Below are 19,432 nucleotides of genomic sequence, written 5' to 3'. Positions count from 1 at the left end.
GGATTGATTCACTAGGGTTGGGCGGTATTTCATGTCGTCTTTCTCTCATCCCTGGATTGATTCACTAGGGTTGGGCGGTATTTCATGTCGTCTTTCTCTCATCTCTGGATTGATTCACTAGGGTTGAACGGTATTTCATGTCGTCTTTCTCTCATCCCTGGATTGATTCACTAGGGTTGGGCGGTTTTTCATGTCGTCTTTCTCTCATCCCTGGATTGATTCACTAGGGTTGGGCGGTATTTCATGTCGTCTTTCTCTCATCCCTGGATTGATTCACTAGGGCTGGGCGGTATTTCATGTCGTCTTTCTCTCATCCCTGGATTGATTCACTAGGGCTGGGCGGTATTTCATGTCGTCTTTCTCTCATCCCTGGATTGATTCACTAGGTCTGGGCGGTATTTCATGTCGTCTTTCTCTCATCCCTGGATTGATTCACTAGGGTTGGGCGGCATTTCATGTCGTCTGTCTCTCATCCCTGGATTGATTCACTAGGGTTGGGCGGTATTTCATGTCGTCTGTCTCTCATCCCTGGATTGATTCACTAGGGTTGGGCGGTATTTCATGTCGTCTGTCTCTCATCCCTGGATTGATTCACTAGGGTTGGGCGGTATTTCATGTCGTCTTTCTCTCATCCCTGGATTGATTCACTAGGGTTGGGCGGTATATCATGTCGTCTGTCTCTCATCCCTGGATTGATTCACTAGGGTTGGGCGGTATTTCATGTCGTCTTTCTCTCATCCCTGGATTGATTCACTAGGGTTGGGCGGTATTTCATGTCGTCTTTCTCTCATCCCTGGATTGATTCACTAGGGTTGGGCGGTATTTCATGTCGTCTGTCTCTCATCCCTGGATTGATTCACTAGGGTTGGGCGGTATTTCATGTCGTCTGTCTCTCATCCCTGGATTGATTCACTAGGGTTGGGCGGTATTTCATGTCGTCTTTCTCTCAACCCTGGATTGATTCACTAGGGTTGGGCGGTATTTCATGTCGTCTTTCTCTCATCCCTGGATTGATTCACTAGGGTTGGGCGGTATTTCATGTCGTCTTTCTTTCATCCCTGGATTGATTCACTAGGGTTGGGCGGTATTTCATGTCGTCTTTCTCTCATCCCTGGATTGATTCACTAGGGCTGGGCGGTATTTCATGTCTTCTTTCTCTCATCCCTGGATTGATTCACTAGGGTTGGGCGGTATTTCATGTCGTCTTTCTCTCATCCCTGGATTGATTCACTAGGGTTGGGCGGTATTTCATGTCGTCTTTCTCTCATCCCTGGATTGATTCACTAGGGTTGGGCGGTATTTCATGTCGTCTTTCTCTCATCCCTGGATTGATTCACTAGGGCTGGGCGGTATTTCATGTCGTCTTTCTCTCATCCCTGTATTGATTCACTAGGGTTGGGCGGTATTTCATGTCGTCTTTCTCTCATCCCTGGATTGATTCACTAGGGTTGGGCGGTATTTCATGTCGTCTTTCTCTCATCCCTGGATTGATTCACTAGGGTTGGGCGGTATTTCATGTCGTCTTTCTCTCATCCCTGGATTGATTCACTAGGGTTGGGCGGTATTTCATGTCGTCTTTCTCTCATCCCTGGATTGATTCACTAGGGTTGGGCGGTATTTCATGTCGTCTTTCTTTCATCCCTGGATTGATTCACTAGGGTTGGGCGGTATTTCATGTCGTCTTTCTCTCATCCCTGGATTGATTCACTAGGGCTGGGCGGTATTTCATGTCTTCTTTCTCTCATCCCTGTATTGATTCACTAGGGTTGGGCGGTATTTCATGTCGTCTTTCTCTCATCCCTGGATTGATTCACTAGGGTTGGGCGGTATTTCATGTCGTCTTTCTCTCATCCCTGGATTGATTCACTAGGGTTGGGCGGTATTTCATGTCGTCTTTCTCTCATCCCTGGATTGATTCACTAGGGTTGGGCGGTATTTCATGTCGTCTTTCTCTCATCCCTGGATTGATTCACTAGGGTTGGGCGGTATTTCATGTCGTCTTTCTCTCATCCCTGGATTGATTCACTAGGGTTGGGCGGTATTTCATGTCGTCTTTCTTTCATCCCTGGATTGATTCACTAGGGTTGGGCGGTATTTCATGTCGTCTTTCTCTCATCCCTGGATTGATTCACTAGGGCTGGGCGGTATTTCATGTCTTCTTTCTCTCATCCCTGTATTGATTCACTAGGGTTGGGCGGTATTTCATGTCGTCTTTCTCTCATCCCTGGATTGATTCACTAGGGTTGGGCGGTATTTCATGTCGTCTTTCTCTCATCCCTGGATTGATTCACTAGGGTTGGGCGGTATTTCATGTCGTCTTTCTCTCATCCCTGGATTGATTCACTAGGGTTGGGCGGTATTTCATGTCGTCTTTCTCTCATCCCTGGATTGATTCACTAGGGTTGGGCGGTATTTCATGTCGTCTTTCTCTCATCCCTGGATTGATTCACTAGGGTTGGGCGGTATTTCATGTCGTCTTTCTCTCATCCCTGGATTGATTCACTAGGGTTGGGCGGTATTTCATGTCGTCTTTCTCTCATCCCTGGATTGATTCACTAGGGTTGGGCGGTATTTCATGTCGTCTTTCTCTTATCCCTGGATTGATTCACTAGGGCTGGGCGGTATTTCATGTCGTCTTTCTCTCATCCCTGGATTGATTCACTAGGGCTGGGCGGTATTTCATGTCGTCTTCCTCTCATCCCTGGATTGATTCACTAGGGCTGGGCGGTATTTCATGTCGTCTTCCTCTCATCCCTGGATTGATTCACTAGGGCTGGGCGGTATTTCATGTCGTCTTCCTCTCATCCCTGGATTGATTCACTAGGGCTGGGCGGTATTTCATGTCGTCTTTCTCTCATCCCTGGATTGATTCACTAGGGCTGGGCGGTATTTCATGTCGTCTTTCTCTCATCCCTGGATTGATTCACTAGGGTTGGGCGGTATTTCATGTCGTCTTTCTCTCATCCCTGGATAGATTCACTAGGGTTGGGCGGTATTTCATGTCGTCTTTCTCTCATCCCTGGATTGATTCACTAGGGCTGGGCGGTATTTCATGTCGTCTTTCTCTCATCCCTGGATTGATTCAATAGGGCTGGGCGGTATTTCATGTCGTCTTTCTCAAATCCCTGGATTGATTCACTAGGGTTGGGCGGTATTTCATGTCGTCTTTCTCTCATCCCTGGATTGATTCACTAGGGTTGGGCGGTATTTCATGTCGTCTTTCTCTCATCCCTGGATTGATTCACTAGGGCTGGGCGGTATTTCATGTCGTCTGTCTCTCATCCCTGGATTGATTCACTAGGGCTGGGCGGCATTTCATGTCGTCTTCCTCTCATCCCTGGATTGATTCACTAGGGCTGGGCGGTATTTCATGTCGTCTTTCTCTCATCCCTGGATTGATTCACTAGGGCTGGGCGGTATTTCATGTCGTCTTTCTCTCATCCCTGGATTGATTCACTAGGGCTGGGCGGTATTTCATGTCGTCTTTCTCTCATCCCTGGATTGATTCACTAGGGTTGGGCGGTATTTCATGTCGTCTTTCTCTCATCCCTGGATAGATTCACTAGGGTTGGACGGTATTTCATGTCGTCTTTCTCTCATCCCTGGATTGATTCACTAGGGCTGGGCGGTATTTCATGTCGTCTTTCTCTCATCCCTGGATTGATTCACTAGGGCTGGGCGGTATTTCATGTCGTCTTTCTCTCATCCCTGGATTGATTCACTAGGGCTGGGCGGTATTTCATGTCGTCTTTCTCTCATCCCTGGATTGATTCACTAGGGTTGGGCGGTATTTCATGTCGTCTTTCTCTCATCCCTGGATTAATTCACTAGGGCTGGGCGGTATTTCATGTCGTCTTTCTCTCATCCCTGGATTGATTCACTAGGGCTGGGCGGTATTTCATGTCGTCTGTCTCTCATCCCTGGATTGATTCACTAGGGCTGGGCGGTATTTCATGTCGTCTTCCTCTCATCCCTGGATTGATTCACTAGGACTGGGCGGTATTTCATGTCGTCTTTCTCTCATCCCTGGATTGATTCACTAGGGCTGGGCGGTATTTCATGTCGTCTTTCTCTCATCCCTGGATTGATTCACTAGGGTTGGGCGGTATTTCATGTCGTCTTTCTCTCATCCCTGGATTGATTCACTAGGGTTGGGCGGTATTTCATGTCGTCTTTCTCTCATCCCTGGATTGATTCACTAGGGTTGGGCGGTATTTCATGTCGTCTTTCTCTCATCCCTGGATTGATTCACTAGGGTTGGGCGGTATTTCATGTCGTCTTTCTCTCATCCCTGGATTGATTCACTAGGGTTGGGCGGTATTTCATGTCGTCTTTCTCTCATCCCTGGATTGATTCACTAGGGTTGGGCGGTATTTCATGTCGTCTTTCTCTCATCCCTGGATTGATTCACTAGGGTTGGGCGGTATTTCATGTCGTCTTTCTCTCATCCCTGGATTGATTCACTAGGGTTGGGCGGTATTTCATGTCGTCTTTCTCTCATCCCTGGATTGATTCACTAGGGTTGGGCGGTATTTCATGTCGTCTTTCTCTCATCCCTGGATTGATTCACTAGGGTTGGGCGGTAATTCATGTCGTCTTTCTCTCATCCCTGGATTGATTCACTAGGGTTGGGCGGTATTTCATGTCGTCTTTCTCTCATCCCTGGATTGATTCACTAGGGTTGGGCGGTATTTCATGTCGTCTTTCTCTCATCCCTGGATTGATTCACTAGGGCTGGGCGGTATTTCATGTCGTCTTTCTCTCATCCCTGGATTGATTCACTAGGGCTGGGCGGTATTTCATGTCGTCTTTCTCTCATCCCTGGATTGATTCACTAGGGTTGGGCGGTATTTCATGTCGTCTGTCTCTCATCCCTGGATTGATTCACTAGGGTTGGGCGGTATTTCATGTCGTCTTTCTCTCATCCCTGGATTGATTCACTAGGGTTGGGCGGTATTTCATGTCGTCTTTCTCTCATCCCTGGATTGATTCACTAGGGTTGGGCGGTATTTCATGTCGTCTTTCTCTCATCCCTGGATTGATTCACTAGGGTTGGGCGGTATTTCATGTCGTCTTTCTCTCATCCCTGGATTGATTCACTAGGGTTGGGCGGTATTTCATGTCGTCTTTCTCTCATCCCTGGATTGATTCACTAGGGTTGGGCGGTATTTCATGTCGTCTTTCTCTCATCCCTGGATTGATTCACTAGGGTTGGGCGGTATTTCATGTCGTCTTTCTCTTATCCCTGGATTGATTCACTAGGGTTGGGCGGTATTTCATGTCGTCTTTCTCTCATCCCTGGATTGATTCACTAGGGTTGGGCGGTATTTCATGTCGTCTTTCTCTCATCCCTGGATTGATTCACTAGGGTTGGGCGGTAATTCATGTCGTCTTTCTCTCATCCCTGGATTGATTCACTAGGGTTGGGCGGTATTTCATGTCGTCTTTCTCTCATCCCTGGATTGATTCACTAGGGTTGGGCGGTATTTCATGTCGTCTTTCTCTCATCCCTGGATTGATTCACTAGGGCTGGGCGGTATTTCATGTCGTCTTTCTCTCATCCCTGGATTGATTCACTAGGGCTGGGCGGTATTTCATGTCGTCTTTCTCTCATCCCTGGATTGATTCACTAGGGCTGGGCGGTATTTCATGTCGTCTGTCTCTCATCCCTGGATTGATTCACTAGGGTTGGGCGGTATTTCATGTCGTCTTCCTCTCATCCCTGGATTGATTCACTAGGGCTGGGCGGTATTTCATGTCGTCTTTCTCTCATCCCTGGATTGATTCACTAGGGTTGGGCGATATTTCATGTCGTCTTTCTCTCATCCCTGGATAGATTCACTAGGGTTGGGCGGTATTTCATGTCGTCTTTCTCTCATCCCTGGATTGATTCACTAGGGCTGGGCGGTATTTCATGTCGTCTTTCTCTCATCCCTGGATTGATTCAATAGGGCTGGGCGGTATTTCATGTCGTCTTTCTCAAATCCCTGGATTGATTCACTAGGGTTGGGCGGTATTTCATGTCGTCTTTCTCTCATCCCTGGATTGATTCACTAGGGTTGGGCGGTATTTCATGTCGTCTTTCTCTCATCCCTGGATTGATTCACTAGGGCTGGGCGGTATTTCATGTCGTCTGTCTCTCATCCCTGGATTGATTCACTAGGGCTGGGCGGTATTTCATGTCGTCTTCCTCTCATCCCTGGATTGATTCACTAGGGCTGGGCGGTATTTCATGTCGTCTTTCTCTCATCCCTGGATTGATTCACTAGGGCTGGGCGGTATTTCATGTCGTCTTTCTCTCATCCCTGGATTGATTCACTAGGGCTGGGCGGTATTTCATGTCGTCTTTCTCTCATCCCTGGATTGATTCACTAGGGTTGGGCGGTATTTCATGTCGTCTTTCTCTCATCCCTGGATAGATTCACTAGGGTTGGACGGTATTTCATGTCGTCTTTCTCTCATCCCTGGATTGATTCACTAGGGCTGGGCGGTATTTCATGTCGTCTTTCTCTCATCCCTGGATTGATTCACTAGGGCTGGGCGGTATTTCATGTCGTCTTTCTCTCATCCCTGGATTGATTCACTAGGGCTGGGCGGTATTTCATGTCGTCTTTCTCTCATCCCTGGATTGATTCACTAGGGCTGGGCGGTATTTCATGTCGTCTGTCTCTCATCCCTGGATTGATTCACTAGGGCTGGGCGGTATTTCATGTCGTCTTCCTCTCATCCCTGGATTGATTCACTAGGACTGGGCGGTATTTCATGTCGTCTTTCTCTTATCCCTGGATTGATTCACTAGGGCTGGGCGGTATTTCATGTCGTCTGTCTCTCATCCCTGGATTGATTCACTTGGGCTGGGCGGTATTTCATGTCGTCTTTCTCTCATCCCTGGATTGATTCACTAGGGCTGGGCGGTATTTCATGTCGTCTTTCTCTCATCCCTGGATTGATTCACTAGGGTTGGGCGGTATTTCATGTCGTCTGTTTCTCATCCCTGGATTGATTCACTAGGGCTGGGCGGTATTTCATGTCGTCTTTCTCTCATCCCTGGATTGATTCACTAGGGCTGGGCGGTATTTCATGTCGTCTGTCTCTCATCCCTGGATTGATTCACTAGGGCTGGGAGGTATTTCATGTCGTCTGTCTCTCATCCCTGGATTGATTCACTAGGGCTGGGCGGTATTTCATGTCGTCTGTCTCTCATCCCTGGATTAATTCACTAGGGTTGGGCGGTATTTCATGTCGTCTGTCTCTCATCCCTGGATTGATTCACTAGGGCTGGGCGGTATTTCATGTCGTCTGTCTCTCATCCCTGGATTGATTCACTAGGGCTAGGCGGTATTTCATGTCGTCTTTCTCTCATCCCTGGATTGATTCACTAGGGTTGGGCGGTATTTCATGTCGTCTTTCTCTCATCCCTGGATTGATTCACTAGGGTTGGGCGGTATTTCATGTCGTCTTTCTCTCATCCCTGGATTGATTCACTAGGGTTGGGCGGTATTTCATGTCGTCTTTCTCTCATCCCTGGATTGATTCACTAGGGCTGGGCGGTATTTCATGTCGTCTTTCTCTCATCCCTGGATTGATTCACTAGGGTTGGGCGGTATTTCATGTCGTCGTTCTCTCATCCCTGGATTGATTCACTAGGGTTGGACGGTATTTCATGTCGTCTTTCTCTCATCCCTGGATTGATTCACTAGGGCTGGGCGGTATTTCATGTCGTCTTTCTCTCATCCCTGGATTGATTCACTAGGGCTGGGCAGTATTTCATGTCGTCTTTCTCTCATCCCTGGATTGATTCACTAGGGCTGGGCGGTATTTCATGTCGTCTTTCTCTCTTCCCTGGATTGATTCACTAGGGTTGGGCGGTATTTCATGTCGTCTGTCTCTCATCCCTGGATTGATTCACTAGGGCTGGGCAGTATTTCATGTCGTCTTTCTCTCATCCCTGAATAGATTCACTAGGGTTGGACGGTATTTCATGTCGTCTTTCTCTCATCCCTGGATTGATTCACTAGGGCTGGGCGGTATTTCATGTCGTCTTTCTCTCATCCCTGGATTGATTCACTTGGGCTGGGCGGTATTTCATGTCGTCTTTCTCTCATCCCTGGATTGATTCACTAGGGCTGGGCGGTATTTCATGTCGTCTTTCTCTCATCCCTGGATTGATTCACTAGGGTTGGGCGGTATTTCATGTCGTCTGTTTCTCATCCCTGGATTGATTCACTAGGGCTGGGCGGTATTTCATGTCGTCTTTCTCTCATCCCTGGATTGATTCACTAGGGCTGGGCGGTATTTCATGTCGTCTGTCTCTCATCCCTGGATTGATTCACTAGGGCTGGGAGGTATTTCATGTCGTCTGTCTCTCATCCCTGGATTGATTCACTAGGGTTGGGCGGTATTTCATGTCGTCTTTCTCTCATCCCTGGATTGATTCACTAGGGCTGGGCGGTATTTCATGTCGTCTTTCTCTCATCCCTGGATTGATTCACTAGGGCTGGGCGGTATTTCATGTCGTCTTTCTCTCATCCCTGGATTGATTCACTAGGGCTGGGCGGTATTTCATGTCGTCTGTCTCTCATCCCTGGATTGATTTACTAGGGCTGGGCGGTATTTCATGTCGTCTTTCTCTCATCCCTGGATTGATTCACTAGGGCTGGGCGGTATTTCATGTCGTCTTTCTCTCATCCCTGGATTGATTCACTAGGGTTGGGCGGTATTTCATGTCGTCTTTCTCTCATCCCTGGATTGATTCACTAGGGCTGGGCGGTATTTCATGTCGTCTTTCTCTCATCCCTGGATTGATTCACTAGGGTTGGGCGGTATTTCATGTCGTCGTTCTCTCATCCCTGGATTGATTCACTAGGGTTGGACGGTATTTCATGTCGTCTTTCTCTCATCCCTGGATTGATTCACTAGGGCTGGGCGGTATTTCATGTCGTCTTTCTCTCATCCCTGGATTGATTCACTAGGGCTGGGCAGTATTTCATGTCGTCTTTCTCTCATCCCTGGATTGATTCACTAGGGCTGGGCGGTATTTCATGTCGTCTTTCTCTCATCCCTGGATTGATTCACTAGGGTTGGGCGGTATTTCATGTCGTCTGTCTCTCATCCCTGGATTGATTCACTAGGGCTGGGCAGTATTTCATGTCGTCTTTCTCTCATCCCTGGATTGATTCACTAGGGCTGGGCGGTATTTCATGTCGTCTGTCTCTCATCCCTGGATTGATTCACTAGGGCTGGGCGGTATTTCATGTCGTCTGTCTCTCATCCCTGGATTGATTCAATAGGGCTGGGCGGTATTTCATGTCGTCTGTCTCTCATCCCTGGATTGATTCACTAGGGTTGGGCGGTATTTCATGTCGTCTGTCTCTCATCCCTGGATTGATTCACTAGGGCTGGGCGGTATTTCATGTCGTCTGTCTCTCATCCCTGGATTGATTCACTAGGGCTGGGCGGTATTTCATGTCGTCTTTCTCTCATCCCTTGATTGATTCACTAGGGCTGGGCGGTATTTCATGTCGTCTGTCTCTCATCCCTGGATTGATTCACTAGGGCTGGGCGGTATTTCATGTCGTCTTTCTCTCATCCCTGGATTGATTCACTAGGGCTGCGCGGTATTTCATGTCGTCTGTCTCTCATCCCTGGATTGATTCACTAGGGCTGGGCGGTATTTCATGTCGTCTGTCTCTCATCCCTGTATTGATTCACTAGGGCTGGGCGGTATTTCATGTCGTCTGTCTCTCATCCCTGGATTGATTCACTAGGGCTGGGCGGAATTTCATGTCGTCTGTCTCTCATCCCTGGATTGATTCACTAGGGCTGGGCGGTATTTCATGTCGTCTTTCTCTCATCCCTGGATTGATTCACTAGGGCTGGGCGGTATTTCATGTCGTCTTTCTCTCATCCCTGGATTGATTCACTAGGGCTGGGCGGTATTTCATGTCGTCTTTCTCTCATCCCTGGATTGATTCACTAGGGTTGGGTGGTATTTCATGTCGTCTTTCTCTCATCCCAGGATGTATGGTTTTACCAAGGGAATGCTAAACAAAAAAAAACAAAAAAGCCCATTTGGTGTCTTCTACCAGAATGCTAACAACGTTAGCACAAACTAATAGCGAATATCAATAGAGGCTGCTAGTTAAATATGCTAACAAGCATAAAGAATTTCCACCTCCAGAAATAAACCCAATAACATATTTGTGACCCGATTCAGGAATCTAGGCGTATGCTAATGTACTGGTGTGAAGGAATTTGGGCAGTGATGTAAAGTACTTAAGTAAAAACACTTTAAAGTACTACTTTATTAGTTTTTTGGTGGTATCTGTACATTACTATTTATATTTTTTGGCAACTTTTACTTCACTACATTCGTAAAGAAAACAATTGTACTTTTTACTTCATACATTTTCCTTGACACCCAAAAGTACTTGTTACATTTTGTCAGGAAAATTGTCCAATTCAAACACTTATCAAGAGAACATCCCTGGTCATCCATACTGCCTCTGATCTGGCAGACTCACTAAACATAAATGCTTAATTTGTAAATGATGTCTGTGCTGGAGTGTTGGGGTGTGCCCCTGGCTATACATCAATATAAAATAATAAAATTGTGCCGTCTGGTTTGCTTAATATAATGAAGTAATATATCCCGGGTGGCGCAGTGGTCTAGGGCACTGCATCGCAGTGCTAGCTGTGCCACCAGAGTCTCTGGGTTCACGCCCAGGCTCTGTCGCATCCGGCCGCAACCGGGAGGTCCGTGGGGCGACGCACAATTGGCAGAGCGTCGTCCAGGTTAGGGAGGGTTTGGCCGGAAGGGATATCCTTGTCTCAGTATGTAAAAATGTAATACAATGTATGCACTCTACTCTAAGTCGCTCTGGATAAGAGCGTCTGCTAAATGACGTAAATGTAAGTTGAAATGGTTTATATTTTTAATTCATGTCGTCTGTCTCTCATCCCTGGATTGATTCACTAGGGCTGGGCGGTATTTCATGTCGTCTGTCTCTCATCCCTGGATTGATTCACTAGGGCTGGGCGGTATTTCATGTCGTCTTTCTCTCATCCCTGGATTGATTCACTAGGGTTGGGCGGTATTTCATGTCGTCTTTCTCTCATCCCTGGATTGATTCACTAGGGTTGGGCGGTATTTCATGTCGTCTTTCTCTCATCCCTGGATTGATTCACTAGGGCTGGGCGGTATTTCATGTCGTCTTTCTCTCATCCCTGGATTGATTCACTAGGGCTGGGCGGTATTTCATGTCGTCTTTCTCTCATCCCTGGATTGATTCACTAGGGCTGGGCGGTATTTCATGTCGTCTGTCTCTCATCCCTGGATTGATTCACTAGGGCTGGGCGGTATTTCATGTCGTCTTTCTCTCATCCCTGGATTGATTCACTAGGGCTGGGCGGTATTTCATGTCGTCTTTCTCTCATCCATGGATTAATTCACTAGGGCTGGGCGGTATTTCATGTCGTCTGTCTCTCATCCCTGGATTGATTCACTAGGGCTGGGCGGTATTTCATGTCGTCTTTCTCTCATCCCTGGATTGATTCACTAGGGCTAGGCGGTATTTCATGTCGTCTGTCTCTCATCCCTGGATTGATTCACTAGGGCTGGGCAGGATTTCATGTCGTCTGTCTCTCATCCCTGGATTGATTCACTAGGGCTGGGCGGTATTTCATGTCGTCTTTCTCTCATCCCTGGATTGATTCACTAGGGCTGGGCGGTATTTCATGTCTGTGTCATACCGCCCAACCCTAGTGAATCAATCCAGGGATGAGAGAAAGACGACATGAAATACCGCCCAACCCTAGTGAATCAATCCAGGGATGAGAGAAAGACGACATGAAATACCGCCCAACCCTAGTGAATCAATCCAGGGATGAGAGAAAGACGACATGAAATACCGCCCAACCCTAGTGAATCAATCCAGGGATGAGAGAAAGACGACATGAAATACCGCCCAACCCTAGTGAATCAATCCAGGGATGAGAGAAAGACGACATGAAATACCGCCCAACCCTAGTGAATCAATCCAGGGATGAGAGAAAGACGACATGAAATACCGCCCAGCCCTAGTGAATCAATCCAGGGATGAGAGAAAGACGACATGAAATACCGCCCAACCCTAGTGAATCAATCCAGGGATGAGAGAAAGACGACATGAAATACCGCCCAACCCTAGTGAATCAATCCAGGGATGAGAGAAAGACGACATGAAATACCGCCCAACCCTAGTGAATCAATCCAGGGATGAGAGAAAGACGACATGAAATACCGCCCAGCCCTAGTGAATCAATCCAGGGATGAGAGAAAGACGACATGAAATACCGCCCAGCCCTAGTGAATCAATCCAGGGATGAGAGAAAGACGACATGAAATACCGCCCAACCCTAGTGAATCAATCCAGGGATGAGAGAAAGACGACATGAAATACCGCCCAACCCTAGTGAATCAATCCAGGGATGAGTATAGCGCCTCTGTTCTTTTTTTACTGTGAGATGACGTACCAAATGGCACCCTATTCCCTACACGGGCCCTAGTGCACTAAAACTTACCCCGACCTCTCACAGCTAGAGGAAACGCGGAAGATAAAAAGCAGTACCAAAACAGTAACAGCATAACATGGATGGTGTCTCCTAGGGGATAGTAATGTATAGTCGTGGATGGTGTCTCCTAGGGGATAGTAATGTATAGTAGTGGATGGTGTCTCCTAGAGGATAGTATTGCATAGTAGTGGATGGTGTCTCCTAGGGGATAGTATTGCACAACAATGGATGGTGTCTCCTAGGGGATAGTATTGCATAACAGTGGATGGTGTCTCCTAGAGGATAGTATTGCATAGTAGAGGATGGTGTCTCCTAGAGGATAGTAATGTATAGTAGTGGATGGTGTCTCCTATGGGATAGTAATTTATAGTAGTGGATGGTGTCTCCTAGGGGATAGTAATGTATAGTAGTGGATGGTGTCTCCTATGGGATAGTAATTTATAGTAGTGGATGGTGTCTCCTAGGGGATAGTAATTTATAGTAGTGGATGGTGTCTCCTAGAGGATAGTAATGTATAGTAGTGGATGGTGTCTCCTAGAGGATAGTAATGTATAGTAGTGGATGGTGTCTCCTAGGGGATAGTATTGCATAACAGTGGATTGTGTCTCCTAGGGGATAGTATTGCATACCAGTGGATGGTGTCTCCTAGGGGATAGTAATGTATAGTAGTGGATGGTGTCTCCTAGGGGATAGTATTGCATAACAGTGGATGGTGTCTCCTAGAGGATAGTATTGCATAGTAGAGGATGGTGTCTCCTAGGGGATAGTAATGTATAGTAGTGGATGGTGTCTCCTAGGGGATAGTAATGTATAGTAGTGGATGGTGTCTCCTAGAGGATAGTAATGTATAGTAGTGGATGGTGTCTCCTAGGGGATAGTATTGCATACCAGTGGATGGTGTCTCCTAAGGGATAGTAATGAGTAATGTATAGTAGTGGATGGTGTCTCCTAGGGGATAGTAATGTATAGTAGTGGATGGTGTCTCCTAGGGGATAGTAATGTATAGTAGTGGATGGTGTCTCCTAGGGGATAGTAATGTATAGTAGTGGATGGTGTCTCCTAGAGGATAGTAATGTATAGTAGTGGATGGTGTCTCCTAGAGGATAGTAATGTATAGTAGTGGATGGTGTCTCCTAGGGGATAGTAATGTATAGTAGTGGATGGTGTCTCCTAGGGGATAGTAATGTATAGTAGTGGATGGTGTCTCCTAGGGGATAGTATTGCATACCAGTGGATGGTGTCTCCTAAGGGATAGTAATGTATAGTAGTGGATGGTGTCTCCTAGGGGATAGTAATGTATAGTAGTGGATGGTGTCTCCTAGGGGATAGTAATGTATAGTAGTGGATGGTGTCTCCTAGAGGATAGTAATGTATAGTAGTGGATGGTGTCTCCTAGAGGATAGTAATGTATAGTAGTGGACTGTGTCTCCTAGGGGATAGTAATGTATAGTAGTGGATGGTGTCTCCTAGGGGATAGTAATGTATAGTAGTGGATGGTGTCTCCTAGGGGATAGTATTGCATAACAGTGGATGGTGTCTCCTAGGGGATAGTATTGCATAGTAGTGGATGGTGTCTCCTAGGGGATAGTATTGCATAGTAGTGGATGGTGTCTCCTAGGGGATAGTATTGCATAGTAGTGGATGGTGTCTCCTAGAGGATAGTAATGTATAGTAGTGGATGGTGTCTCCTAGGGGATAGTAATGTATAGTAGTGGATGGTGTCTCCTAGGGGATAGTAATGTATAGTAGTGGATGGTGTCTCCTAGGGGATAGTAATGTATAGTAGTGGATGGTGTCTCCTAGAGGATAGTAATGTATAGTAGTGGATGGTGTCTCCTAGAGGATAGTAATGTATAGTAGTGGATGGTGTCTCCTAGGGGATAGTAATGTATAGTAGTGGATGGTGTCTCCTAGAGGATAGTAATGTATAGTAGTGGATGGTGTCTCCTAGGGGATAGTAATGTATAGTAGTGGATGGTGTCTCCTAGGGGATAGTATTGCATAACAGTGGATGGTGTCTCCTAGGGGATAGTATTGCATAACAGTGGATGGTGTCTCCTAGGGGATAGTAATGCATAGGCAATATTTATGTCATGTTAGGATACACCAGGGCACCAGAGCTGAGTCAACCTACCCACCCAGCCTTTACAGCAAACGGCTGTTCACAAACACAATTAGTCCCCTCCCCCTGAAGCACACACAAAGACAAGACTCTCTGCCCTTCAAGGACAGTAGCAAATGTTTAAAATCCCTGGTTCGAGGCTGAAAGTTATTTATCTGGCGGGCCCACACAGACCTCTATCCCAGATTTACTACCCACCATGCCCTGAAACACCAAATCTTCTGGCAGCTGGGAGTAGAGGAGAGAGTGAGAGTGAGAGAAGAGAAGAGGAGAGAGGAGAGAGGAGAGGATAGAGTGTGAGGAGAGGAGAGGAGAGGAGAGGAGAGGAGAGGAGAGGAGAGGAGAGGAGAGGGTGAGAGGGGAGGAGAGGAGAGGATAGAGTGTGAGGAGAAGAGAGGGGAGGAAAGAGTGAGAGGAGAGGGGAGGAGAAAGTGAGAGGAGAGGAGAGAGTGAGAGGAGAGGAGAGGAGAGGATAGAGTGTGAGGAGAGGAGAGGAGAGGGTGAGAGGAGATGAGAGGGTGAGAGGAGAGGAGAGGGTGAGAGGGGAGGAAAGAGTGAGAGGAGAGGAGAGGAGAGGAGAGGAGAGGAGAGGGGAGGAGAGAGTGAGAGGGGAGGATAGAGTGAGAGGGAAGGAGAGAGTGAGAGGAGACGGGAGGAGAGAGTGAGAGGGGAGTAGATATTGAGAAGAGAGAGTGGGAGGAGAGGAGAAAGTGAGGGGGAGGAGAGAGTGAGAGGGGAGGAGAGAGTGAGAGGAGAGAGTGAGAGGAGAGGGGAGGAGAGAGTGAGAGGGGAGGATAGAGTGAGAGGAGAGGGGATAGGAGAGAGTGGGAGGAGTGAGTGAGAGGAGAGGAGATATGGAGAGTACAGAGAGGAGAGGAGATAGAGAGGGAGGAGAGGGGATAGGAGAGAGTGGGAGGAGTGAGTGAGAGGAGAGGAGAGAATGTATGCGGAGAGGAGAGGAGATATGGAGAGAGGAGAAGAGATATGGAGAGAGGAGAGGAGAGAATGTATGCGGAGAGGAGAGGAGATATGGAGAGAGGAGAAGAGATATACAGAGTACGGAGAGGAGAGGCAAGGAGATATGGAGAGAGGAGAGGAGATATGGAGAGTACAGAGAGGAGAGGAGATATGGAGAGTACGGAGAGGAGAGGCAAGGAGATATGGAGAGTACAGAGAGGAGAGGAGATATGGGGAGTACAGAGAGGAGAGGAGATATGGGGAGAGGAGAGGAGATATGGGGAGAGGAGAGGAGAAATGGAGACAGGAGAGGAGATAGGGAGAGTACAGAGAGGAGAGGAGATATGGGGAGTACAGAGAGGAGAGGAGAGGAAACAAGCAGGTGTCAAAAAATGCAAAAAAAGTATATTTGGCATCTATTACCAGTATTATAACAACATTTGCGCATTTCAATAGATTCTGGTAGCTAAATATGCCAATGAGGGCAAATGAAAATAAACTAATTACAAAGACAGGCAGTTCAGCTCATAAAGTTCTACATATATAGGTAGGAGTTACCGAATGTCATTTTTGGATGAGTTTGAACATTTCCAAGCGAATGTGAGCGAGAGACAAAGTCCTGATGCATGCTTGTCTGAAGGAAGAACAGTATTGGCTCTGGAGCAACAATGTACACGCTGTGTCTGTGTGAAGTCGCTAGGGCAACGAGCCTGCCTGCTCTGCTCGGAGAAGAGGGGGAGGAGCAGATGAAAACGCAAGGATTTCCAGATAGTGGTGGCAGCTCTACACATCTCTCAAACACGGCAGAAAGCGAACGCAATACGATGCCATTATCTCCTTATTAATTCAGCCACTTGGATAACTAGCTAATTAAAATAAGGGGTCCTTTAACACAGAATTCGGCTTTTTTCACTCATAAAAAATATAAAACGCATAGGAAATAACTTGCTGCTTTTTGTAAACGCAGATCACAAATGCCTCTTATTGTAATTTCTGCTCGGCATCAGACACATTTTGCGCTTCAGTCAGCAGACAGCGCTCTGACTGATGTGGAGCTGCTGTTCTCCGTTTTCCGGTGTAGTCTACTTTTCTCAGGTAAAATGCAAGAAAAAACTTAAAGCAAAACATTAGGAAATGTAGCTGGCTATATTGTTTCTATGATAAACATTTGAAATATGATGGTTATGCATCGTTTTTGCAAAAAAGACCTTGCTTTTTCATTGTAAACCCATTTATTTATGTGCCTGTCAGCCAAATAGCATTACTCTTCTGTTGTCATCTGATGAAAAGGAAGCTATGTTCTGCCTAATGTGTTGCACGAATGTATTTTCTGGTAAGGAAAACTATAGTTGCACGTTCCTGACCACTCTATTGAAGCAACAAAAAAACACAGTTGACTTTCAATATAAAACACAACCCCTGTCGACACACAGCTGGACACCTGCTCCCGCTTTCTCCTGTGGTGCTGTTTACCAACAAACACGTGACTGGCTCAACTGTTCTGGGGTACTACGGTAAACTTCATCATGTAAATAATGTGACAGCTGAAATGAAGGACACGATCTGATCGTATCTCCTAACGTATTGCTCAAGTTGACAGCAGGTTTTTACTTAAAAAGTAGCTAGAAATATTAGCATTTATTGAAAAACTTCTAAGAAATAGTTCCAACGGAATTGAAAAACCATCCTTTCGCTATTTCCAAACCCCCGGTATACACGGTATACCACTCCGGCCTAGGAGGAATTACTCTACCGGAGAAACAGGAGTTACCTCGCATACATTATGACCCTTGTAATACCAGCACTCACAACTCAAGGCTGTTACTATGAGAGACTCTGACCCTTGTAATACCAGCAATCACAACTCAAGGCTGTTACTATGAGAGACTATGACCCTTGTAATACCAGCACTCACAACTCAAGGCTGTTACTATGAGAGACTATGACCCTTGTAATACCAGCACTCACAACTCAAGGCTGTTACTATGAGAGACTATGACCCTTGTAATACCAGCACTCACAACTCAAGGCTGTTACTATGAGAGACTATGACCCTTGTAATACCAGCACTCACAACTCAAGGCTGTTACTATGAGAGACTATGACCCTTGTAATACCAGCACTCACAACTCAAGGCTGTTACTATGAGAGACTATGACCCTTGTAATACCAGCACTCACAACTCAAGGCTGTTACTATGAGAGACTATGGCCCTTGTAATACCAGCACTCACAACTCAAGGCTGTTACTATGAGAGACTATGGCCCTTGTAATACCAGCACTCACAACTCAAGGCTGTTACTATGAGAGACTATGACCCTTGTAATACCAGCACTCACAACTCAAGGCTGTTACTATGAGAGACTATGGCCCTTGTAATACCAGCACTCACAACTCAAGGCTGTTACTATGAGAGACTATGACCCTTGTAATACCAGCACTCACATCTCAAGGCTGTTACTATGAGAGACTATGGCCCTTGTAATACCAGCACTCACATCTCAAGGCTGTTACTATGAGAGACAATGACCCTTGTAATACCAGCACTCACAACTCAAGGCTGTTACTATGAGAGACAATGACCCTTGTAATACCAGCACTCACAACTCAAGGCTGTTACTATGAGAGACTCTGACCCTTGTAATACCAGCACTCACATCTCAAGGCTGTTACTATGAGAGACTATGACCCTTGTAATACCAGCACTCACAACTCAAGGCTGTTACTATGAGAGACAATGACCCTTGTAATACCAGCACTCACAACTCAAGGCTGTTACTATGAGAGACTATGACCCTTGTAATACCAGCACTCACATCTCAAGGCTGTTACTATGAGAGACTATGACCCTTGTAATACCAGCACTCACAACTCAAGGCTGTTACTATGAGAGACTCTGACCCTTGTAATACCAGCACTCACAACTCAAGGCTGTAACTATGAGAGACAATGACCCTAGTAATGATTCTATTGTCATCAATAATCATCTTGTGAAATGATCGTTCCTTAACATCAAGCTCTATGTTCATTGAGGGCTTTGGTTACCTTTTTCCCAGGATGCATCCCAAATGGTACCCTATTCCCTATATAGTGCACTATATCTAGAGCTCTGGTTAAAACAAAAGTAGTGCACTATATCTAGACCTCTGGTCAAAAGTAGTGCACTATGAAGGGAATAGGGTGCCATTTAGGTATAAATTGTCTCTCTCAGGGAGTATAGATCTTCTTTGTCAGAGAGTATAGATCTTTTCTCTCACAGAGTATAGATCTTCTCTCTGAGAGTATAGATCTTCTCTCTCAGAGAGTATAGATTTTCTCTGTCAGAGAGTATAGATCTTCTCTGTCAGAGAGTATAGATCTTCTCTCTCAGAGAGTATAGATCTTCTCTCTCAGAGAGTATAGATCTTCTCTGTCAGAGAGTATAGATCTTCTCTGTCAGAGAGTATAGATCTTCTCTCTCAGAGAGTATAGATCTTCTCTCTCAGAGAGTATAGATCTTCTCTGTCAGAGAGTATAGATCTTCTCTCTCAGAGAGTATAGATCTTCTCTCTCAGAGAGTATAGATCTTCTCTGTCAGAGAGCATAGATCTTCTCTCTCAGGGAGTATAGATATTCTCTGTCAGAGAGTATAGATCTTCTCTCTCAGAGAGTATAGATCTTCTCTCTCAGGGAGTATAGATCGTCTCTCGTTGAGAGTATAGATTGTCTCTCTCAGAGAGTATAGATCGTCTCTCTCATCCTAACACAGGCCTTTGATAAGCACCGGTACCCTCCTGAGACATACCAAGGCCTGGATTCGAA

At 46.4% G+C, this 19,432-nt stretch overlaps 1 protein-coding gene across 6 annotated transcripts in view; it reads left to right on the top strand.

The window, feature by feature from the left end:
• LOC129858682 (neuroligin-3-like) overlaps positions 1-19,432 on the top strand; it is a gene marked incomplete at its 3' end in the record, with an annotated part of 492,031 nt that overhangs the window by 53,654 nt on the left and 418,945 nt on the right.

This window comes from Salvelinus fontinalis, chromosome 6 (genome assembly GCF_029448725.1).
Source record: "Salvelinus fontinalis isolate EN_2023a chromosome 6, ASM2944872v1, whole genome shotgun sequence".
Lineage (NCBI taxonomy): Eukaryota > Metazoa > Chordata > Actinopteri > Salmoniformes > Salmonidae > Salvelinus > Salvelinus fontinalis.
Note: the sequence above shows the minus strand (reverse complement) of the source record. Positions and strands in the feature narration are given on the sequence as shown.